Source organism: Mustela lutreola, chromosome 1 (assembly GCF_030435805.1).
Source record: "Mustela lutreola isolate mMusLut2 chromosome 1, mMusLut2.pri, whole genome shotgun sequence".
Lineage (NCBI taxonomy): Eukaryota > Metazoa > Chordata > Mammalia > Carnivora > Mustelidae > Mustela > Mustela lutreola.
The window spans coordinates 187,956,275-187,980,678 of record NC_081290.1 but is presented as its reverse complement, the minus strand read 5'-3'; positions in this window follow the sequence as shown (position 1 = coordinate 187,980,678).

Genomic DNA, 24,404 nt, shown 5'->3' with positions numbered 1-24,404 from the left:
AGCAGGGCGGGAATTATTGCCATAGAGAACAGGAGTGATAATGGTCAAGAAGCCTATGCTGCAGGCTGAGTTTTAGCTCTTTGCTTTTAAATATATGTGTTTCTTGCCCCTGTGTGAGACCATGAGGCTGCATTCCTGCAAGGCCTGGTGGGTAGAAGTGCTCCCTCCTGGAGGAAGTTGCTGAACGGTCCCTGCTTGAATTATCCAGGCAACAGATAGCTTCTGGGACAGAACTCACAAGGCAAGTCCTAGGTAGGTTGGAGGGTAAACCATATCCTTAACTTGGATATGGACCTCCAGGATCCTAGATGAGCAAGAGAAAGACAGCCTCTGGCAAGGGGCCAAGCCAGGAATCCATTCTGGTGGTGAACAACCTTAGGAAGGCTTCAAACTGAACCTGAACCAGACGTGGCTCTTGAACTAGGTGATTGGGTTTTGTATTTGTCTGTATTTTCTCCCCTTTGTTTCTCTGGAGCTTTTGATAAAGTTTTACTTAAGCATTCCAGCTTGATCTCAGCTATCCTGTAGAGAGCAACGAAAACGTTCATGCCTCCACTTGGGGTCACAAGATAAAGTGGGGAGCATCCTGAATACCACGACTTTGTCATTGCCAAAGGTCTCTGTAATCTGGGGCACCGTGAGATCCTGCCTTCTTTATCCCCAAGGGCTGTCTCTGTTGAATACCGTGGAGGATCAGAGTTTTAGTTTGTGAAGGAAAATGGCCAATTTTTGGTTGTTGGCAGGGGCGAGGCTGTGACTGACTGTATACAGGCTTTTTTTTTTTTTTTTAAGATTTTATTTATTTGACAAAGAGAGATTACAAGTAGGCAGAAAGGCAGGCAGAGAGAGAAAGAGAAAGAGAGAGAGGAGGAAGCAGGCTCCCTGCCTAACAGAGAGCCCGATGTGGGACTCGATCCCAGGACCCTGAGATCATGACCTGAGCTTAAGGCAGAGGCTTAACCCACTGAGCCACCCAGGCAGCCCCATATACAGGCTTCTTGAACACAATATGTACTGAGTCTGTGGCAGCTCAGCCCACCCCTTTGTGGATTGGGGTCCCAACAGCTCTCTGTGCCCTGATGAGGTTCGTCTTCATAACCTGGGCAGGGGGCTTTGCTGGGCAGGGCTGAGGTCGTTGGGGGCATGGACGCCACCTCCCATCTTCTCCCCAGCTCTCAGGCTGAGTTCCCAGCACAGGCTGGCAGCCTGCCCGTCCCTGCGTTCCAGGCCTGTGCTCCCGGCCTGCACCGAGGGGCTTCAGAAAGGTCCTTCCCTTATCTCCCTGCCAGCACCGTGCCCTAGAGGCCCACGCCAGCCCCACTGGAGCTGGCTTGAGTGCCAGGGGGCCGAGGTGGCGACCTCCTTGCACGGAACCCTTTTCCAGAGAATTCATCACAAGTCCACGTTCAATTAGGAAGAGCAGGCTGGATGAGACAATGGTCCATACCCCTTGTTAAGTAACAGCCCTAATTAATGACAGGGATGGTGCAGTATCTTGGAAGCCGGCTCCAATGGTGTTTTTTAAAATTCTCCTTTCTCCCGGGCTACCTGCCAGAACTCCATGGCAGGGCTCTTGAGGAGAACAAAGGAGGCTTTGAAAATCTTTCTCCCCCTCCTTCAAATGCTTATCTGAAAGGACATCTTTTTTCCCCTTAGTTGCTGCAATCATAAAAGCACAGGTGATAAACTGCTTCTTTGTAATCATCAATTGTGAAGGTTTCCTCCCCAAAAAGCAGGAATCACGGCTGCAGCAGGGTGGAGAGGACCATCTTGGCCCCCACACTGATGCCTATCGAGCCTCCAGAAAGGCGAGGGAGGGGGAACTGAATTTTGTTCAGTGACCACTTTTATCTCCGGGTCTTGGGCTGCTGAAATGTCAACCCTGGGCTAGATGGGCTCTTCTGACGGCGGTGTTGCTCCAAGGATGCTTCCGGGCCCTGGGGGATGGAGGGCGGCCATGGGCAGCAGGGGGGACTGCAAGTGAACTGAACACGTCGTGAAATCTTGAAGCTGGAGTCTGGGCCTTGGTGGCTGTCTTCAGGGGAGGAAGGCTGCTGGGAGGAGCCATCAGATTCTGGGTTTGCAAGGACCTTGAAAAGCTGTCTCCGTAAGGACAGTGCTTAAGCCCCTTTGAGAGGAGGAGAATCTGTCTGATTTTTTAAGCTCCCCAGATAGGTAAGTGGAGAGTGAAGGGTAGTTAGGCCTGGGGTTTGGGTTAGATTCAGAATCCTGGGTCCGCAGGTCAGCTCCTGCCCTGGTTCACAGTCTGTCTACTGACCCCACTCTACCCCGGGACCGTGTGGAGGGGAGCCCATGGCTAGGGTCATTTATAGCTAAAAGCGCACAAGGTCAGCTTAATTCAGCAACATTTTAGCTTTTTCGAGCTGGAGGAAATGATAACTGACTTGGCTGTTTTATTTTTTAAAAATTCACAGAGTACCTCGTATTTTGGAGACATGGGTCTAAATGCATTATTCTTTTTGACACATTTTATTCTCATGATAGTCCCCTGAAACAGAGGAGGAAACTGAGGTACAGAGAGGTCAAGTGCTCTGCCTCATATCGCATGGCAATTGGCAGAATCAGAATTCAAACTCGGGAACCCTAGATCAAAAGCTTGTACTCTTTACTACTTTATTCTTGCTCTCATGCTGCGAGGGCGGCCATTGAAGGATGAATAGGAGTCTGTCATGAAGACAATAGGAAGGAGAGAATATCTGGCAGGAGTCAAGGCATTGGGAGTAAATAGGTTTGGAAATAATAGGAAAGTAGTATCTATTGAGTACCTACCTTGTGCTAGGTGCTGTGCAAAGCATTACATACATTTATCATCTAATTTATTTTCAGGTGAACTCTGTGAAGTAGGTATCATTCTCCTTTTCCACATGAGGACATCGAGGCTCAGAGAGGTCAAATAAATTGCTTAAAGTCACATACCTATCAAGTGCTGATCTTCCATACTGAACCGACTTGAGATAAAAATAAAACCAGTCAGGCCTCCCTTAGACAAGGCATGGCTTTGTGTTTCCTGACCGTTCCCATGGCACCAGAGTTCCCTTGTTTAGATATGATTTGATCTTATAACTGATGTTCAATATTTACAGTGGTCTCTAGGTTCCATGAGGACAGGGTCAGTGTCCGTGTTAACTGCCAACACTTGTCCAGTACCCAGGGTTCTTCTGCTGGGCACACTGTAGCCTTGGAAATATCTGCCAAATTAATGAATGGAAAATGTAAACTGTGTGGTAGACAGTGGCCGAGTTCTCTCTCTTCCGCCTCCCCAGCATCTGTCTTGCTAAGCAGGGTCCCCAGTCTCATGTCACTGGCTGATCTCCACACCCCTGTGGGTGATGCCACCAGCTGAGGCCACGGCAGTCACTACTGTTGACTCTCAGATAATTCACAGATGATCTGCGAGAGAACGGGGCCCAGAAGAGCCGTGGTTGGGATGACCATCGTCCCCCCTTTTCTCAGGACAGTTCAGGTTCGCACCTGCTGTGCTGGTGCATTATTAATAGCGCTCCCTTTCACTCTTGAAAGATCCCCGGTTTGGATGCTAACAATCTCTGGTGACCCTGGGCCAGTGACTGCCCACAAAGAGGCTTCTGTTCTTCTCCACACTGACAGAAGTCTGATGAGGCTGAGCAGAAGCAAAGTGAAGCTCGGGGGGATAGGAGCACATGGAAAATTCCAGCGATTATCCCTTTCATCTTCCCCAAAGCCCCACCTTCTCCCCTCGGCCTGGCCTTCCTTGGGGTGGGGAGAATCACCTCCCTCTGCTGGAGGGCTGGTGTCTTTAGTCAGAAGACCCCGCCATTGGCCTTGCCCTCTGGGGTCCAGGTTCTCTATCTGAGTCTGAAGATGAGAAGGACGGAGTTTGCAGCTTGTCATTTGTATTTCGTAGGACCCCCCTCTGTCCCAAGGGGAGACATTAAAGGAGTAGGTGAGACCCTGGCCACAGAATCAGATGCCTGGACAATGGGGAAGGCAGCATCGGAAGCCCGTGTTCTTAGAGCCTGCTTAGAGGTCAGGATTGAGGCTCATTATTTGTTAGGGCCCTGTAGGGTGTGGAAAATGTGCCCAGCATTAGAGCCTGGACGCCTTTCCCCCATTGCCATGGATCTAGAATTAGAGGCTGCCCGGGGGGCCAGGATGGGTTTGCAGAGTGGCTCTGTGCAGGTGACTATAGGGCCTGGGGAGGTGGTAAGAATTTACTGGCTGGAAGGTCTTCAGCAATAATTAATTAGCCAATCAATGCTCATACTCATTTATCGGGCTTTTACTAAGCACACCAGGGGCTCAGCCCTGCGCTAACGGGGTCCCTGTCAGCGTTTCTGAGTACATGAGTGTCGGGACCCGATGCTTCCTTATGCCCAGCCTTGTCTCTGGCCTGTGCTCACTCTGGGGGGATGGGGAGAACGCCTGCATCCTGGGGTTGGCACAGGCTGCATAGGAGGGCTGGGCAGGATAACTGAGGGTGGGAAGGTGGGCTCCAGAGCCTGCCAAGGGTTGAGGAACATGAATGGGGGGGGTAACTCTTTCTCTGGACACCTGACAATTCATGGCCTGGGAGCCCCGCCAGCGGAACAGGCTGTAGACTGTGCTGATTTCTTCCATCAAGTGGCACCATGTCTCCTTCCTGCGCTTGCCTTCTCTCCCAGACTGCCTCTGGTCTTCTGTGGGCTCAGCCACCTCCCCTTTGCCCTCTGGAGGTCTCTTCTGGCATCTCAAGTCCCTGAGAGCTCTGGGAAAGGCTGATTCTGTTTGCCCCGAGGGACAGACACTCTTCTCTGCCTTTTTCTCTCTGCTCTGCAATGTGATCGCATTACTCTTTTGGCTTTCCCAGACTCTGGCTGCAGCCCCCAGAGGGTCCTGGGGAAGGACTGTGAGGACGAATCTTCAGGAACATCTGGGCAGGGTCTGCGTTGGAGAAGAATGGGGAAAGCAGAAGGCGTTGTTGATGGGGGCGGGCGGGTGTGTGGGGGCGTGGAGATCTGAGAAACTTAAGTACTGTGTGGAGTCTTGGGGGGAGGGCTGCCCTTGTGTCAGCCCCTTGCCTCTGGGTCCCAGAGTGTGGACAGGAATCAGGACAAAGTTCCAGACACAAGACCCAGGTGATGTTTCCCTTGGATGCTGTCCGGCCCTCTTTCCTGGGTGCAGTGGTACATCTCACAGGCCTGCGAAGGGCTCACAGGACAGAAGAGCGGGAAGGTCAGGGTGAGATGGTGACCTGGGGTAGGTCAGAGAGGCAGGCCACAGCACAGAACTGCAGGCCTTGGTCAGAGCCTTTCACATGTGAAATGGGGAAGGAATGATACCCAGGACTGTCCCTTCACTCGACTTATGTGGTGCTGTGAGTTCTAGATCTGGGGCTGTGCTCTCGCCCCTTACCCCTTTGGCTTATGAGGAACAAAGAAAGAGAAGTGGTTGGCAGATGCTCCCTGGGCAGCATGGGACACAGGGCAGGTGATTCCTGGATGGCCCTAGTGGGGCAGGGTCCCGGCAGAGCCACAGAGTCAGGGAGAAGAGGTCACTCTGGATGTCTCTGGCTGCAGAGAGATTAATAGCTATTCTCTTAGCCAAAACGCTGGTGCTTCTTTTCAAAAGTACTAGAGGCTCATTTGCATGTTATTTGCATCTCATTTAAACACCAACTCATTTCATGCTCAGGAACCACTGAGATTTCTTCCTCGGCCCTGCTCCTTTCTCTCCGCAGGTTGTTTCTTTCCCTCTCCCTCCCCTTTCTGCATCTTGCAGTGCCCAGCTGGTCCGAACCTGCGTACTGGGGCTCAGAGTCATTGGGCCCAGCCTAGCCTGAGGAGCCCAACCATGAGCTTGGGGAGGTAGGTTAGACGGCAGACACATCTGCAGCCTCCGTGCAGAGGGGTGGACCTCTCTTCCCCTCTAGGCTCCCGACCCTTCCTGGGCTGTGGGCTCTCCAGAGCGTTCTCGAACCTGTCTGCACCTCTCAGGCGGCCTCCCTCAGCAGAGAGTGGGAGGGGGACAGCAGGCCCAAGAGTTAACTGAGAATGGGTTTACTGTGCTCTGGGGAAGGAAAAGAATACAATTAAAGAATTGATAGTTTTGTTTTATTTTGCTACCTGCGGGCTCCTGGGGAAATCCTGCGTGAGGGCTAGGGAGTTAGTGGCTCCTCCAGGGGACACAAAGCTCTCTCCTAGCTGCTGGGCCACTCGGCATTGTACTACTATACTGCCGCAAGAAGGAAACTTCCCCTGTCTCCCCTGCCTCCTCCCTTAGCCCTGACTGGGCCTAGAACCTAGCCCTAGAGAAAACAAGGCTGGAACCTTGTTCCTTCCCCTCCCAATTCAAAGAGCAGCCCAACACCCAGGGCCTTGGAAATGGCAGCTGGTAAGAGATGGGGCTCTGGGGTGGGGTGGGGGGGCTCACCCAAAACTACGCCGCTGGTTGGAAGGCCACTGGGCTGGGGCCCACCTCTCCTGACCCCACCTGCTTGGCTGGCTTTAGGAAACCTTCCCATCTCTAAGAACTTAGAGACCTGATTCCAAGTCTCGATTGTCGGCCCTGCTCCCACCCAGCCCTGACCTTGCCTCCCTTGAGATGGGCAGGGAGCTCATGGAAGAGGAAGATGTCAGTGACCCCGCTGGCCCTCCCCAAGCCAGAGTGGGCACCAGCTGTCCCTTTGAGAGTGACTCCCCTGCCATACTTCTGATGCCACCTACTATGTGCAGCGGGGTCCCGTGCCTCCTCTGGAGTCTGGTGTAGCTCCCCTTTCCTCCCGATGGCCTCCACCCAGGTCTTGGCCCTCCCTGACCATCTGGCCATCCTAAAGTGTGCAGTGTTCATCAGATGCTTTACCTCCCTAACAGGACGGCAAAGCTCAGCCTCTCTCTCACACAGGGGTCAAGTCAGGTCCTTTACAGCTGCTACTTGACTGGCCCATTGCCTCAGTTTCCACGGCTGTGAGGACATAAGCCTCTTGTAACTCTGTCCATGTCCGAAGGGAGCCAGACCTCCCACTTCAGGGCTGGCTTGGTTTCTGGGTCTGTTTAGCAAGAGAGAGGTTGGGGCGGGGAGGGAGGGAGGCCGGGGCCGGGAGGGAGGCTGGCACGGTCCCAGACTTGCAGCAGTCGGGACGCCTCCTCTGGGCTCCCGCACTGCGGTACCTGTGTGAGCCCTGTGAGCAGCTGTCGGGCAGAGCTCATTATGGGGGATAATGTGAGCTGAGTGACATGGAGTATCTGTTCTCTCCCCACTATTACACTTGTCGCTCGCTCTCTTCCTCTGGCAGGTGAGCTAAGGGGTTTGATTGCCTGTGTGTCGGATTTCTCCATAATAGCCAGGCAAACGAGACAATCGGCTGCTCAGAGCACCTTGGCTGGGAGCCGCTTCCCAGCAACCCTCAGGAGCGGGAAGGGGCCAGGCCCGAGCGGAGGGTCCCCTGGCCCTCCCCACTGAGGCTGCATGACAGAAAGGACACTTTGCTTTATCCCAGAGCGTGAGGAGGATGCCCTTACGCTCAGCAGGCTTGTTGCGGAGACAGAGCAGACATTGGCAATGACTTCAAATGCTCCAGAGAGCCTGGGAGTGGGATGCCCCCTCCCGGCCTCTTCCTCAAGAGGTGTTTGTGTCCAGCTGAGGGGCCTCAGAGAGAGAGGGGGCTGCGAACTGTCTGGCTTATTTGTGGCCTGGGGGATGTTAGATCCGGGAGGGCCAGGGCTCCCCCACTGGGCTGGCCACCCAGAATGGCCTGTGGGGCACCCTAAGAATACAGAGCCTGGAACCAGCGCAGAGCTTTAAATCACTCCTCCCAGAGTGGAACCCAGAAATCCGTGTTTCTACCAGTTCCACAGGTGACCCTGTACATAGCCATGACCGGGGGCCGCTGATCATGCCTTGTCCCTGCCTGGGTGTTAGAGACGGGGAAGCAGGGAGGTAGACCTGCAGGGCGCAGAGATGCCTGAGAGCTTTGTAGCTTGATGCTGATGATGCAGAGGGCACCCAGCCTGGGGGGAAGGTGGGGAGGCAGAAATGTGTTCCAGAAGGCTCCGGAGTGGAAGGCCCACCTGAAGGGGCTGGTCCGGGGGCGTGCGAGATGTGGCTTGGCACACGGGTGGCAGGTGGGAGGGAAGTGTGCCCTTGGAACAGAGGCCCTAGAGCAATTATCGACTGTCACGGGACGGGGGTCTTGGAACCATGAAAGGTTAACGTGAGGCTTACTCCACGGCCCAGGAGACAGGAGAGGACACCTAAGTCCCAGAGCTTGGGCCATGTCCGCAGAGGAGTCGTGAGGTTTTGAGCAGAAGCTAGCAGAGGAGAGGAAGTAGCTGATGAACGAAAGGCTGTCCTCCTGCAGATGGGAAGGGGCGCTGACACGGTGGCTTCGTTTGCGCCGGGATGGAGGAATGGGAAAATCAGGGAAAGGGAGTACAGCCAGGAGGCAAACGAACATCAGCCTTCCAGGGCACGCAGTTCTGGGTGACATACATCCAGATCAGGCCTGTTCCCCGGTCTCCCTGGGGGACACTGAGGATGGTGGGTATTGACCTGGGTTAGCAATATTCCTTCATGATGGCTATGTCCCCTTGAACTACACGAAATCCGCAATTCCCCAGAGGGCAGACAGGGCCCTACAGAGCCCTCCTTGCCTTATTCTAAGCCACCTGCCCCCTAACATCCTCCTTGTGGTAGGCAGACTTCGAAGAATGACCTCAGTGACCCTCCCCCTTCCTTGTGAGCCTGACATTACTCCTGTGATTATGTTCTAACACAGCTGACCTTGAGATAGGGAGATTACTGGGGTGGGCTAATCGAATCAAAGGAGTCCTTTAAAAGCAGTTTTTCCATTGAGAAGCGGGGAAGAATGGAGTGAGTTGGGCCAGTGTGCAGAGCCGCCCACAGGGAGAGAGAGGCACGTGGGCAGCCTGTAGTCGGCGGTCCGCAGCTGACTGTCGGCAAGGGAAGGAACGGGACCTCAGTCCTACAGCCGCAGCAAGTGCATCTGGCCAACAGCCTGAAGTAGAATTTTCCCCAGAGCCTCCAGGTGAGGGACCACGCCGTCCTCCACCTTGATGTTGGCTTTGTGGGACCAGACTGGAGAATGGAGCTGCTTGTGCCCAGACTTCTGACCACAGGCAGAGAGACAGTACATGAATGTTGTTTTAAGCCGATAAATTTGTGGCAACTTGTTATGCAGCCATAGAAAATAACACACTAAATCTAACATCCATGCACCTGGCCTGGAATCCCTCCTTCCTCACGGGACCAGCCGGGGAGTCTGGCAGTGGGGAGCAGGTCAATGGGGTATGTGTCTTCTTCTTTACCTCCTCACGCCCGAGACTTGCTACCTCTTGGGTGAGTTCTGACTTAACGGGCGGAGGGTCAAGGACCTCTAGTTCTCATTGTTAAGGGCAGTGCTGATGGGTGTATCTTGAACCTCAGGAATGAGCTGGCCTAGAGCTTCCCATGTCGTTCATCCTCCCACTCGTCCTGAGAGCAGTGATAGCAATTATGATGATAAGAGCTGGCATGTGATATATGCTTCCACGTGTCCAACAGCAAGCTGAGTACTCGTCTGCAGGGTCTCATCTGATCCTCGTGAGAACTCTATGAGATGGATACTACTATGAGTCCCATTTTGTGGATAAAGAAACCGAGGCTTAAGGAGTTAAGAGACAGGTACTAGTCACTGAAATTGTGGAGCCAGGATTTGAATCTGAGTGTCGGAGTCCCGAGTCCGAGTTCTCGACAGTCACCGAATCTCTCTCTCCCTCTGCCCCAGCACCCTGTATTTTTAAAGATTTTTGTCTAGCAAACAAACTGCATTTATCAAGTAATAATTTGTTTTCCCATTTTTTATTAATCAAAGCCATGTCTGACTGCCAATCAGGGGTTCAGATCAGCATGAGATTAGCAGTGTTATCACACTGAGTTGATATAATTCCAGCCAACAGCAAAGAAATGATGTCTCAGTTAGCAGTCTGTGCGGCCTTATCTTTGGTAAGAGTGTCGTTTCTGCTAGGCATACAGAAATATTAAAAATAGCTCCTGATCCCCCATTACTACCTGTGGGAACCTGTAGGAGTCTGAGGGCCACAGACTGGGGCCACTGGTCTAGATCCTCCAGACCCTTCTTATCTGCTCTTCTCAGGCCCTTGCATCTCTGTGACCTATTCTGGTACCTTTCCTTCACTGAAGGGGATGCAGAGTGAACAGTGTGATGCCCCTCCAGTCCTTTCCCGGTGCACACACACATGTGCGTACATGTACACGTATGCACATCACACACTCATGTACACACACATGAGCACCACCACCTTCTTCTCTAAGAGAGCATAGTCTTAGTCTAAAACGTTCACCTTTCCGGTCTCACATCACTATCAGCATACAGAAGTATTAGCATACGTAAGCGAGAAGGGACACTCTCTCCATCCTGACTGTAGGTAGTCTGAGTTCTGTTTCTTATCCCACGAATCCATGGTTCTAGTATCATGAGCCCCTAAGTGTCATTCATTCGTTCAAAATACATCTCACACCTAGTATGTGCCAGGCGCTGCTACATACTCAAAATTCCTCATAATAAGGGCCGGGCCAGCAGAGGCAGAAAGGATGGCCCCCGATGGCCGGGAAGCCAGGTTGAGTCACGGACCCTGCGGCTGAGAGCAGGAGGGCCTGGGACCAGCCCAGAATGAAGGAAGAACCCCTCTGGCTCTGGGCAGGTGTCAGTATCAGGAAAGGCAGGGGAGAAGGGCCTTGTAGAGACACTTGTCAACTGTTGCCTGGCTCCCCTGCTTTGTTGCCGTCTAAGCAGCCCGGGGAGCCAGGGTTCCAGGGGTCACCTTGGTGGTGGTTCTCACCTGAGGTTATACTTGACCATCGTGTCTGTGTACTGGGCGGTGGTTGTCCGGGGCCATTGGAAAGGGCCATTTCAGGAATGCCAATGGTATAGTGGGGGCAAAAGTCCATGAGCCAGGGGCCCAGTTTTGATGGGAGATGTCCTCTATCTGTTCTTAACTGTGGTGGGGAGGGCGCCCTGACATGTAGGCATGAGGGAAAGGGGGAAAAATTTTCCTTCTGTGTCTTCACAGTGAACATAAACACTATCGGCTGCTTGAATGGCCTGCTTTAAAGGTGATAAGATAGCTCACGGACTGGATCCAGTCCAGATCTCTCAAGAAGCCCGTGAAGCGGACTGGACAGGCATTAGTGTCCTTGTCTTGCAGATGTGTCTCAGAGAGGGTAAGCGATTCACTCAAGCTAGTGAGAGACCCAGCTCTGTTCTCTTTCCAGCACACCCAGTCATGTCAACTGAGGTGAGACAGAGCTGTTCTTGATGGTTGAGGGGACACCTGTTAGCTGCAAAGTCAGCCAGTGTCTGAGGGCTTCTATGAGTCTCCCAGGGCTGCTGTAATAAATAAGCCCCAGCTGGGTAGCTGAAAACAACAGACATTTATTCACTCATAGTTCTGGAGGCCAGAAGTCTGAAATCTAGGTTTTAGGAGGGTTGGCTCCTTCCGGAGGCTCTGAGGGAGGATCTGTATAATGCCTGTGTCCTAGCTCCTGGAGGATGCCAGCAATCCCTGTTCCTGGGTTTGTGGCCACATCCCTCCAACCTCTGCCTCTGGGCATGTAGCATTTTCCTTGCATGTCTGTGTCTAAATTTCTCTCTAACGATAAGGACACAAGTGACTGGATTAAGGCGGGTCTACTCTATTGCGCCCAGTAGGACCACATTGTAATCTGCAAAGACCCTATTTCCAAATAAAACTGTACTCAAGAAGTGGGCATGAATCTGGGGTCGGGGGAGCACTATTTGACCCAGTACAGGGCTCACTAGGGCTGGGAAGGGGATTTGGCCAGTTAGGAGCAGGGTGATGGTGTGCGAGTGAATTGGACTGAGGGGGTCCAGGTTTGATTTCAATGCTGGGGTTCCTGCTGCTCCTCTGACTTAAGAGGACTGGGCAAGAGAAGACAGTTGCCCTCCCCCACCTCACCTCTCCCCCGGTCTATCTTCCTGTCCCTTTCTGCCATCTTGATAATCCTGACTTCTCTCCGTAAGCAAGGATATGCTAGGATGGTTGATAATGTAATTTCCTTAGAATGGTTATGATTTGTTGAATACCTGTTACGTCCCAAGTCCCATACCAACAGCTTTCTACGCATTCTTTCACTTAGCCCTCATAATAGCTCTGAGAGAAGACCCGTTCTTATCCTCGTTTGACACTGGAGGATATGGAAGCTTTGGAAGGCCAGGTCATGTGGCTGAGGTCACAGATGTAGTAATCCCGGCTTAAGTGGGATTCCAGCCCAGCTCACTCTAGAACTGGGGGCCTAGGTCCCTAGATACTCTTGACTGCCCCTAGCCATCCTTGGCCTGTTCCCTGGGGAGTGGGGCAGGATCTGGGAGCCCCAAGGAGACCTCAGAATGGAAGCGCTGGGGAACAGGAAAGCTCCGAGGGGCATCATGGGGAGGGGAGATTTTCTATGCCAAATGGCTTTGAGCTCTTCCCAGCCAACCAAGCTGGCGTCTTCTTTCTCCCTTTCTTCCGGGGCCCGCTGGGAACAGTGAGAGGAGGAAGTGGGCCTCTACCTTCCTGCTGTTTCTGTGGGGCCTGGAGTGGTTCCCCACCCTATTTTCAAGACCATAAATAATCGAGATGTATTACTCAGGGATTGCCATGGTAACATCTTCAGGTTACCAAGGAGGCAAGATCCAAACAAAAGTATTCGATTAAATATTTCTGGCCACTAGAGGAATCCAGCCACGTAGCGTTGGGATGTGGGGAAGGGGAGGGGGAGGGGCTTTGCTGCGTCTGTCTTTTTTCTGTCCTCTGCTTCCTCCTCAGAGAATGCCGGCTCTGCCAGGAGGGGCCTGTCGTCCCTGGACTCTCCCTGCTCGTGAGAGACAGAGTCCCACCCATGTCTTTAACGTTTAACCAGCATCCCGAAGTCCGCTCTGAAAGGGATGCCCCTGGCTCTCTCAATAAACACACCCTCTTCTAACTGGTTTAGGATTGAGTTGGAGATCCAGTGAAAAATTGTTGCCACATACATCATCCTTTTAAATGGAATCAGCAGGCCCGAGAGCTGGTATCCCCCAGACACTGGGAGCATGATCTAGGCATGGAATCATGGCTGTTGCAGAGACAAGAAATCAGGGAGCGATCGATCTGGGGTGGGGTGCCTCCTGTCCTGGGCACGGACAGAGCTGCTCAGCAGGGACAGTCCTCCCTGGAGCCGGGGCCTGGGAGGGAATCCATCCTCATTCCCTAAGTCGCACAACCACCATAAATACTGCTCCTAATAACCAAGTGCTGTTTGTTTAACATAAACTTGCTCTGCCCTGCGAGGTAACCCGAGAAAGTGCCGAGTGCAGCAGAGTTTGGGAGGTGTAATTTAAAGTCCTGCTGGCAGGCCTCCCTGTGCTGCCGGGGCAAGGATAAATCTCCCGCGGCAGCCCAGTGGCCTTCTCCGTGCCTCCACCAGTAAGTGGTCGGAGCGGGGAGACATCTCAGAAATCATCTGATCTGGTTCAAGGTCTTCATTTCAGGGAAGGGCACTGAGCCGGGAGGTCCGGTGACTCAGCCCAAATCCCCCAGCCAGGATGTGATCGCTCTCTCTAAAACCTCATTTCCTCAGGCAACGCCTCTTCCCCTGTCTAGGTCCCCCTTCCCCTGGATGAGATTATGGGGGATCTGGACAGAGCCTGAGAAATCTAAGGCAAGGGGGAGGGCTGGGGAAGGGACCCACCAAGGCAGCCTCCGGGTCTGTTCCCAATCCACCTCAGCCCACCTAGGCCAGGGGAAGCCTTGGTCCTCACCCCAGCCCTGTCAGCCTTGTAAACAAAGCCCTTCTGCTCTCGGGTATCTCCAGCGATCAATATGTATTCCCTGAGCAGCCAAGGCCACGTAGACTACTGATGAGCTATTCCTCTCCAGGAACAAGATCCCTCTCATCCGGGGCCATGGTCCCTCCCAAGTGCGAGCAGCGTGGCTGCAGCAGGGCGCGGGTCAGGGGAGCCTGGCCTGGGGTCAGGCTGATGGCTGCCTCCTGGACACCTCGTGTGCTCCCACTGAGCTCCCACTGAGTCTGTAGCAGCTCAGACTTTGTTTATGAAGCCTTTGTCGGGGCTCAAGGTGAGCCAGGAGTCAGTGAGGCAAATAAATAAATAATTCTAAGCAGCCCGGAGTGCAGGGGCGGGGAAAGAGGGTGGCAGGGGTGGTTTGCCTTGGGGGCTTGCATATTTCATCCCTGTGCCATCTCTTGACCTGGCCCTCCTCCTCCCCCCCTCTTCTGATGCCGCTGGGATGAGAGTTTATATCATCTAGCACACTCGTCCGTGAGTCTATTTACAACCCAGGCGTCGCCGGTTTGCCTGCGAGAGAGATGCCCATCCCCAGATTAGTTAAATTGGAAATAAATTGGTTGTTAAATAAAAGCCCTCTGTGGGCTGTGACAGTGATGAATGAGGGATGGATGCGCCTGGGGAAGGAGCGGTGGCTTTCTGGATTGAGACCGTATAGCTGAACTGGCTCTCGGTAGCTTGGGTGCCACCGAGCAGGGCAGGAGCGCAAAGCAGGGTGGGCGCCGGCCTGACTCTTTGCGGGGACCTGAGGGTGGGGCCCTTTAGACCTGGGTTCTCTTACGCGTATGAAGTGCTTTTCTGTATGCTGTCTTGCATTTTACAACTTTATGGTATATTTTTCTTACTCGACAGTTGTGGAAAGTCTAGTAAAATGACTTGCCCGTGGTCATTGTTGAATAAGAAACAATTCCTTGCAGAGGAAGGAGAGATTGCATTGGGAAGGATTCTTTGCAGGCAGGGAAAGGGACTACAGGTGCTCCTCCTTTCCGGAAGTTTGACTTGGGCCACATCGCGTTTACGGAAGACCCACTTTAGTACCTGTTTTCTCCAACCACAAGCACCCAGAGAGGATTTTTGCTTGCATGACAAAAAGGCAAAAAGCAGGAGTATCATTCAGCGTTGGTTTGACGGCGAGCCATTATGGAGGCAGCCGCACCCCGAGTGGGGAGAAGGGTCCCTCCCTCCCCAGCTCCTTCTCGGGAGATGTGCTCTGCATCTCCACATCCCCCTGAGGGTGGGGGGTGGGGCTCTGAATGTCTGTGAGCATTATCTCGATTTATTTTGTGTATCTCTTAGCAAGATATGTCCTAAGGTATTCGAAAAGCCTAAGAGAGGTTATTTTTTGGGTCTGGGGAATGCTCAAAAATTTTTCCATATAAATTCATATTAATTTGCTTCTTCAGTTTGTACCATTTCGGCGCACACAAGGATTCATGGGAACGCTCTACTCTTGGATAGCGGGGGACCCCTGCACTGCATGGGAGAGGGAGAATGGCCTGACCCTAAGAACTGCAAGTGGCCAGTGAATGGGGCCAGCAGGGGTTTTCTTTCACAGACAGGAGTCTACAAGCTAGAAGACACAGGTGTGGGACAGTGGGGCAAAAGGTGATGTGATGGGACAGTAGACGGGAGAATAGTTGAGCTCGAGGCCAGCAGTTCGGCTAATCATCTATGAGGCAAAGGAAGGAAATGCTGAGGGTCTGTGTCTGGCCTTGTCACAGGGAAACAAGGGGGCCGGCATCTCTAGGTCTCTTCGAAGTCTTATGGGGGAAGGGGGGTTTTTGTCAAAAGCTCTTTTCCGGAACACCAAAGAAGGGGGTTGTCTTCAGCTCTCCAGTTTGCCAGGGTCCCAGGCTCAGGCCATGTTCAATGCTGTCCTCACGCGCTTCGACCTGCAGAGTTGGGACTGGTGCTCGGGACTCCGGACCCCACAGCACGGACGTCACTCTGTTTCTCTGTCCTCTCGCCTCTTTCATCTCCAAGCAGTACTCAGTGTTTCTTTCCATCCTCCTCTTGTGAAACCAGCTGCGTCAACTGAAGAAGCCGGGTGCTGCTTATTCCTCCCGGGGATGTTTGCTTTTGACTAAGGACCGAACCTGTTAGTTGTGGAGTCTGAAGAGGAGAGTCCTCTCCAGGATTAACCTGTCCAGAGTCGTCTCTTCTCTTGTCAAAATCATAGGGTCACTTCTGCCTGGACCTGGGAGGGATAATAGATCAGAGTAGAAGATGACAGCCGAGAAGCTGGTGGTTGCTAACAGGCCATTGAATCAAAGACGGTCAGCTGGAAGGGACCCTCTATGCTCTGGCACAATCCCCCATTATACAGACGGGAAATACAGGTGGGAGAAGGGACAGCGGCCAGGCTTGTTATGAATAAGGGTCTCCCTACCTGTTCATGTCCTGGAGAGAATGAGGGGACCCCACTGCCCTTCCTGGGCTCTCCTCCATCAGCACCAAATCCTCTTCCCGACACTCCGTCCCACTGCACAAGGTTAGGAACGGACAGTGGTGCTCAAACTTTAGTAGAAATAACAATCTCCAGGTAACGCTAAATACAGGAGCCTGCAATTCCATTCCTCCCCAGATTATATAGGAACGGAGCCCAGGAGTCTACCAAGATTTTTATCAAGATTCTGAGGAGCCAGAGAAGCAGACATTTGGGAAACACTGGTGGGGGCAATGGCGGGAGTCTAGAAGGATGGTGGGCAGAATTACCCGCAGGAGACCCTGCTGGCCCAAGCCAGGTAGTTAGGCACGTTCAGAGGTAGGGTGGGGGTGGGGAGTGACCTTCATTTCTCACCACCAGGAGTTGTCCAAGGGAAAGGAAGCCACCTTTCTCACCACTCTGTGAGCTCAGCGCTCACAGGGACAGAGCTTGGGGAGGGGAGGTGTTCTTCAGGGGGGTTAAAGACTCTTCCCTGAAAGGTAACAAATTCCTCACTAATTATGCAATTATTTTATTGTGCAGCCTTAATGAAAAAAAGTACACACACCACTTGAAGGCTAAAAGGAAGGCTGTAGCCAGGACTTACCCAATTTAATAAATCCTCTCCATCCCTGAATTATTTCCCTGATTTTTTAGCAATAAGTCTGCAGGCGGGTAGGGGGTTGGTCTCTGCTTGCTTCCCCTTCTTCCCCCCGTCCATGCAGCCATCCTCTCCATGTTGGTGCTGGGGTGTAGAGCTGCCTCACCTTCCTCCTTTATCCTGTCATGTTCCCAAGAGAAGGGGTGTGAGAAGGAGACCTTGGGGGAGGACTAGACGCCAGAGGGCAGGAGAAGGCCAGGCTAGATCATGGTTGAACTTTGGCTCTGATGCTTTGCCCCAAGCAGTGCCCTACCTTCCACCTGTGAACTGACCCTGCTTCAACACATGTCCTGTTTCCTAGCTTTCCTCCCAACCAGCAGTCGTAGCTCCATTCCCCAAAGGGTTAGATGGTAAAATGTGGACAGGTTACCCCTTCCAGGACAGATTTTGAGTCCAATGAGTCTGGGCTCAAAGTCGGGCTGAGCTAAGCACTGGGGTGTGCTCAGCTTCTGAGACTCAGTTTCTTGACCATCAAATAGAGATATCAATACCAATCACCAAAGGAGACCACAGACTTCCAAGATGTAGCACAATGCTTGACTCAAGCTGGTGTCCACCAACCCATGCCTTGCCCCCTCCCTCACTTCCTTGAAACTTTACAGTCAGTATCTGCAAGAAGCATTTATAATGGTGGGGAAGACATGGGGGCAGTGGGAACTCTCTTGGTTGCCCTGAATTTCCCTCATTCATTTCTCCCCTCCTGATAGCCTTGTGATAGCTCCACTCTAAGGAGGGCTTAATCTCTGGGGCAGGGAGTGGTGGTTCAAAGCTGGGGAACTAAGGCGTGCCTGGAGAATCTTGTTTCTGTCTCTCTAGCAGAAGGGCTGGGCCCAAAAGAGCTCATTGCTTGATGCTTCTCCATCACTATCGCCATGGTGACTGGCTGCACCCTGAATTCCTTAGCATCCTGAGTGAGGGAAAACCACCCATGCAGGATGCTGTCACACCTGGGTCCTGTGGGCCCTCTACTCTTACTGCCATGGGTGGGGGCTCAGTGGAAGAAAGCTGCTAGCCCCCAGCTGGAGTATCACCACATCCCCTGAACCTCTGTCTGCCTTTCTTTCTTCATTCTCTCACTGCACACCAACCCGAGTGCATCCTACCAGGCACCATCTCTAGGTACTGCCTTGCTGCGGGATCCCCACCGGGCAGCCTGGACTTTGAAGTCAGCTGGACCCCACTGGAAGGCGGTGTCTGGTATTTACTAGTGGTGTCATCTTGGGTTAGACTTACATCAACTCCCCAGACCTCAGTTTCTTCACCTGTAAAACAGGTGCACTAATAGACTATACCTCACATAAGGCTTCTGTAAGGAAAGAGTCTTGTTAAATTAAAAGCACTAAACAAATTTATGGGGTGGGTGGGACCAGGCTAGCCCTGTTTGAAGATCAATTACACGTCCATTATGGTTTTAAAGGCTGAACACATATAATTTCATTGACCTCAAAGCATGAGGTAGGGCTCAATTATTTATTTATTGTAGTTTTGATTGAAGTATAGTTGACATATAATATTATATTAGTTTCAGGTGCACAACATTGTGATTTGTCAATTATATACATTATGAAGTGCTCACCATGGTGAGTGTAGTTACCCTCTGTCACCATTCAAAACTATTACAACATTATTGACTATCCCCTATACTGTACTTTTCATCCCCGTGACTTATTTATTTTATAACTGGAGGTTTATACCTCTTAATCCCCTTCACCTATTTCATCTGTCCCCCCACTTTCCTCCCTTCCATCAATCACCAGTTGGTTCTCTGTATTTAAGAGTCTGGTTTGTTTTATTTATTTGCTTGTCAGTTTTTTCATTGCACCCACAAGGAAATGGAGGCTCAGAAAAGCTAAGTACGTTGAACTCATCTAGCAAAAAAGAGCCAGAGCCCAAACAGTTATCAGTTCCTTCTCTGTGAGAACCTGTAAAAGATCACTGTTTTCATTGATACAGATTCATGAAGTTCTTTATTGAGCATGTACTTATGGGGGCCTCTAGGGTATGCTGGAGCAGTGTATGATGGGGTCAAGGAGCTTACATTCCCTTTGTGATCATAGGACCTAAAAAGTAAGCCGGCCTTCTAGACGGGAGCCCATGACAAAAGCCACATCTGGAGATGGGCACCATGAGTTCTTAAGGTCAGGAGAGGGCTGCTCCTGCTGGGCTGGAGGTCATGAGGGGTGGGGAACTTGGAGTAGGCTTTAAAAGAAGAGGTAGGTGGGGGCACCTGGATGGCTCAGTGGGTTAAAGTATCTGCTTTCAGTCCAGGTCATGATCCCAGGGTCCTGGGATCGAGCCCCGCATAAGGCACTCTGCTCAGACAGGAGCCTGCTTCCTCCTCTCCCTGCCTGTCTCTCTGCCTACTTGTGGTCTCAGTCAAATTAAAAATAAATAAATAAATAAAAATCTTAAAAAAAAAAATAAAAGAAGAGTTAGGGTTTGAAGAGGCAGAGAATGCAAGTAGGCAAGTCTCGTGGGCACTCGGACATGTGGAGAGAGCCCTGGAAATGTGCCGAATGGTGGGGGAGGGCCGTGAACTATCTTCCACATGGCTCTGCAGAGAGCTGGCTGTTATGCACATGAATCAGTTCAGGAGCAGATGCCAATGTGTACGCCTGGGTGTACTTAGGCATGTGACCCCAGAGCCCCAACTTGCTTCAGCGTCACCTGCTTTTCTGTAGAAGCCCGCAGCAGAGCAGGCACTAAATCTCCTTCTGCTATGTCTGCCTCTTCCCTCTGCAGCAGCCTATCCAATGGCTCCCAAGCTAGCCCTCTCACTCTTCCAATGTTAGGCTTAGCTTGATCAAACTTGATGTCCCCCGATGATGGGGTCAGAGGAGATGGCCGTATGCTTCTGGCTCCTGAGAGCCCTCAGATAGGCATCGGGCCCAGCCTCTTCCCTGCCATCTGAAACCCGGTGGTGAGGAAGAGCAGTCAGACTTGGATGTTGCTGGTGAAACAGAGAGGATTGGCTAATTTCAGGACCAGGATGGGGGTGGGGATGAAGATAATATGGGCAAGCTCTGGGTAGCTAGAGTGGACCGGGGATGGGTACCTGCCAGAGAAGGCAGGCAGGGAGACCAGAGAGCAAGTCCCCAGTCTCTCCGAGCTACTTCCTCTGACCCCCATGTCTGTACTGGGCCAAAGATCCCTCTGGGTGACTTCTACCACCTCACATGAATATTTTGTCTCATTTCCTGCTAGGAAATGAGCTAGGTCTGCCAGGCCTGTATAAGGAAATCCTGGGTGTAGAATGTGTACTGGTTGGCGAGTTCCATCATCTCAATGTGGTCACTTAATCTAGTGTGGCTCAGATGACCACATTAATAGGCTGGCCAACTTGTTCCTCATGCCTTGAACTTTGGGCCACTCAGTTCCCATGCCCTTCTAGGCTCTTGAAAAAAATACCCCTTCAAAGCATTCTTTTTCCTTTGGGCATCTCTCTGGAGTCTGGCTTTTGATGGTCCCATCAAGTGCCCAGGTGCACTGTCGCCCCCTTACTCCTGTATTACTGCCCCCACTTTCTCTCTCACTTTTGCATTTAGAAGCTCTGTCTTGGGTGAGGGAGTTTTCCCTTTCCCTCCCTCCACCACCTTCTTGAACCCATGCCCCTTTCTCTTCTCGTCCTCTTGCCCAGGCTTTCTCCATCCTCCTTTTGGTAGCTGAGCCAAGCCTGCCCTCCTCTAGGCTCTGAAATGTTTTCTAGGTTATGTTGCTCTCCAAACCCCTCCTACTTTCTTTCTCTAGAGTCTTCTTCCAGAAGAGCGTTCCTCTTGGAGATCACTAGATTGAGAAACTGACCCCTACCAGAAGGTGCATATGTTATACCAGTGGTAACACACTTGTGATTTCGCATGGCCCTTCTGAAGTTATGTCTTAACCCAATGAAATGGTGAGCAAACCAGGCAAATTTTAAAGCCATAGATTGAGAAGGAGGACATCTTCTGAAACCCCTCATATTTCAAGTGGTCTTAATCTCAGAAAGGGTTCCAGATTTGGTCTACCATCTTGTTCACTCTGTTTCTTCTTTTGTCTGCCTTTGTCCTTCAGTTGACCTTCACACTTTAGGCTAGGGAGGCATGGCCCATATTGTTCATATCCACCTTCCCATAGGAGGAACACGGTGAGGAGTAGCCAGAACTCCTGGTACAGCCAATTGTGTTTCAACTTCCTTTCTGCTTACCAGTCACCTTCTTGGATGTTCTTGGCAGGGAAGAGGGATGGCTCTTTGTTCTTTAGGTCATCATACATCTAGGATTGGATTCATATGACTCAGACATCCCTGGACTCCAGGGCTACAGTGATTCTCAAACCTTTTCTTCCCACGCTTCCATCTGTCACTCTGTGGGCCCACCATGATGGAAACCAAAGCCCCCCTTTCCCTGAGAAGGCCATTTGTATGTTTACAGACATTCTGTTATTATAGTTGTCGCTTCCAGTAAATTTTAAAGACATAAAAAACTGCAAGAGTATTGTTAGGAGCCTATTTTATTGCTCTGGCTTTAAAACAAACAAAAATAGTAATTCCATTTAGTTGAAAATCATAGGAGTACTGTATCGTTGAGTATAAATTTTACTGCTACGGTAACTCTGTGCCACAAAGATAATAAACACAATTGAAGAGCAATTATTGGCAGGCCCAGTAGACTGTAGACAACATATCATACATGCAGGGCCAGCTGGGGCTTGAGGGGGAAGATTTTTTTTTTTAGTGTTGTGAGAACTAGGTACAGGGGTCCCCCTTAACCATGGGGGATATGTTCTAGGACTCCCTGAATAGTACCAGACCCTATATACGCTATGATTTTCCCTATATGTATATACCTATGATAAAGTTTAATGTAAATTAGGCACAGTAAGAGATTAATAATAACTAATAATAAAGTAGGACAATGATAACAATATACTGTGAATGTGGTCTCTCTCTCCTCTTATGGTAGTGTACTCACCCTCCCTACTCTTGTGATGATATGGGGTGATAAAATGCCTATGTGATAAGGTGAAGAGAGGGGAATGACGTACGCATCATGATGCAGCGTTCGGTATCCGTACCCTTCTGATGAAATGTGTCTGAAGGAGGCTCATCTGCTTCCGGAGTGTGGTTGACCACAGGTGACAAATCATGGAAAGCTAAATGGCAGATGTTGGGGGGGAAGGGGGAGGCTCCTGTGTGCTTCCTTGTACGCTGAGAGTGATTGGAGGTGGTAGAAAGAACACTGTAAGCAGCCTTCTCTTGCCCACTTCAAACTGTGGGAAGTGGAGAAGTTCCCATAACGTCATCAATAAAATGAGGATAATTCTAGCAGGTGGCAAAGATTACATGTAAAGGTTCTTGGAATCACTCAACTATGAATTCCATGAAGGTAGGACCCCTGTCCCTCCTGTTCCCTTTATCCCTCATGCTACCTCTGTGCCTAGCTTGTAGTAGGTTTATTAACGTACCTACCATTGTAATATTTTTTGTTGTAATTACTTTTATTTAATATCACTGGTAGGTAATCAAAAGTCTTGGAGGTCATTAACCCCTCTGCCTTCTTTTCAGCCTCAGCCAGCAACCCGCCTCTCTAAATCCAGTGCCCTAGAGTCGATCTCATACCTGGCAGCCAACTACAGTTAGGAAATCGAAAGAAGGCTTGAATTCTAAAGAAAAAAAACCCAACAGGCTTTCCCACCAACCCATGAGATTGACGAGCTACAAATATGTATATTTTAACCTTTTGGCAAAACATTTCTGAAGCAAATTACAACACTTGCTTTAATAGCAAGACTCCCAGACACAAAATGTGTCTCAGATAGGCCAAGGATTTGTTGCTTGATTTATAGGAAATAGTTTTGGTGTAAATGTTTATTACAGTCAAGTTCTCTTTAAAGGTGATATATGGTAGGATTGCACATTAGCATGAAAAGTGCTGTCTCCGGATCTCACAGATGGCACCAGGTCAGAGCCTCCCGTCTTCCATAGCTGGGAACATGGCTCTCTATCATCTCACCCAGCGGCACTTATGGTTCTTTGTCAACTTTATGTCTCAATTGTCACACCTGCACAGCTCCTGTCAAGCATCAAAAGTTCTCGGTCTGTACCTTTTGGCATTGTAGATGACCTTCTGCTTTTTTGGATTGTTAATTCTATTCCTTGGAGGGAGCTGGGCAAATGTAGCCAATTGGGGAATCTCAGTTTCCAACCCTGTAAAGTGTGCTGCCTGCCACCACTTGGCCCACAAGAGCAGGTTCCCTGTTCTATTTTCCTTCTATCTCCAGTGCTAGGCACTTGGTGGATGAGTGAATGATACCGTCTGTGGGAGATCTGGGGTAATGAAGACCTGTATAATTTGTGGTTTTTTGGACATTCAAAGAAGAAAATTCTATTAAATATCGATGAAACTCTTCTCTCTTTTTTCTTTCTCTTGGCCCCTTTGCCTTCAGAGATGCCCAGCTGATTTAGCTTCTAAACCCTGACACCACTCTGAGTTCCAAGCTCCTGCCCCATACCTCCCAAGCTGCCCCTCATTGTCTGCTTTTGAGCCCCATCCCTCGTGGATGGGAGTTGGCAAACACAATATAATTATATTGGAAATCACAGGTTCCCAGAGACCGGGGGAATAATTATGCTTAATAAGAATAAAATGAATTCCCAGTTGCCCTCTTTGGGGTGGATGACAGTCCGACCCTATATTTACCTTGTAATGATATGGCAATTACCATCTAATAATTACCCTGCTGCCTGGCATCTGCCCAGCCATTAATTGGTTAATGGCCATCGTGCCATGCAGGGAATTGAGGAATATTCCTGCTCCTTAATTTCCATAACTTAAACATCCTTAGCAGAATGGGGGAGGCTCTTAGAAGACAGTCACATGGAGAGCTGGAAGGAACAGTGCCACCTGCGAAAGGGTTGGGTTCTTGGCTGAGTATCTTTTCCCCAGAAAGGCAAATCCAGCCTCCCTAGGAGTGGTGGCAGGTGGAAAATACACAGAGGAGAAGTCCACTGGACTTCAAATGACTCTCATCTCTCACTCTCATCTATATGGCAATGGAAGGACCAGAGATGCTGGGGTGAGTTCATAATTAAAGACCAATTTAACCCCCCCTGTCCCCCTGAAACATTAATTGAAATCATTTATTCATTTAGTCTATTTATTGAGCACACACAGAAAGCAGTGAACTTCTAGCCTCCTAAGCACATTGATCTTGCTCTTTTCTGAACCTCTCCTTGGAGCCTTGACTTGCTAAGCCTGACTTATGTATTCTCCTTGTGGTTCCCAGGGTCTCAGTCTTGCCTCAAAAGCATATTGGGGGCTTTCGCAGGGCAACACTTGTATAAACCATCTTTTATATTCTCTTTATGACAAGGCCAGAGCAGGCACTTAAGATACATATTAATGAATAATATTTAGCAAGACAAAAGTGTAGAGGAAAAATTGCATGAACTTTGGGATCAGCTCGACCCGGGTTCAGGTCCCAGCTTTGTCACTAAT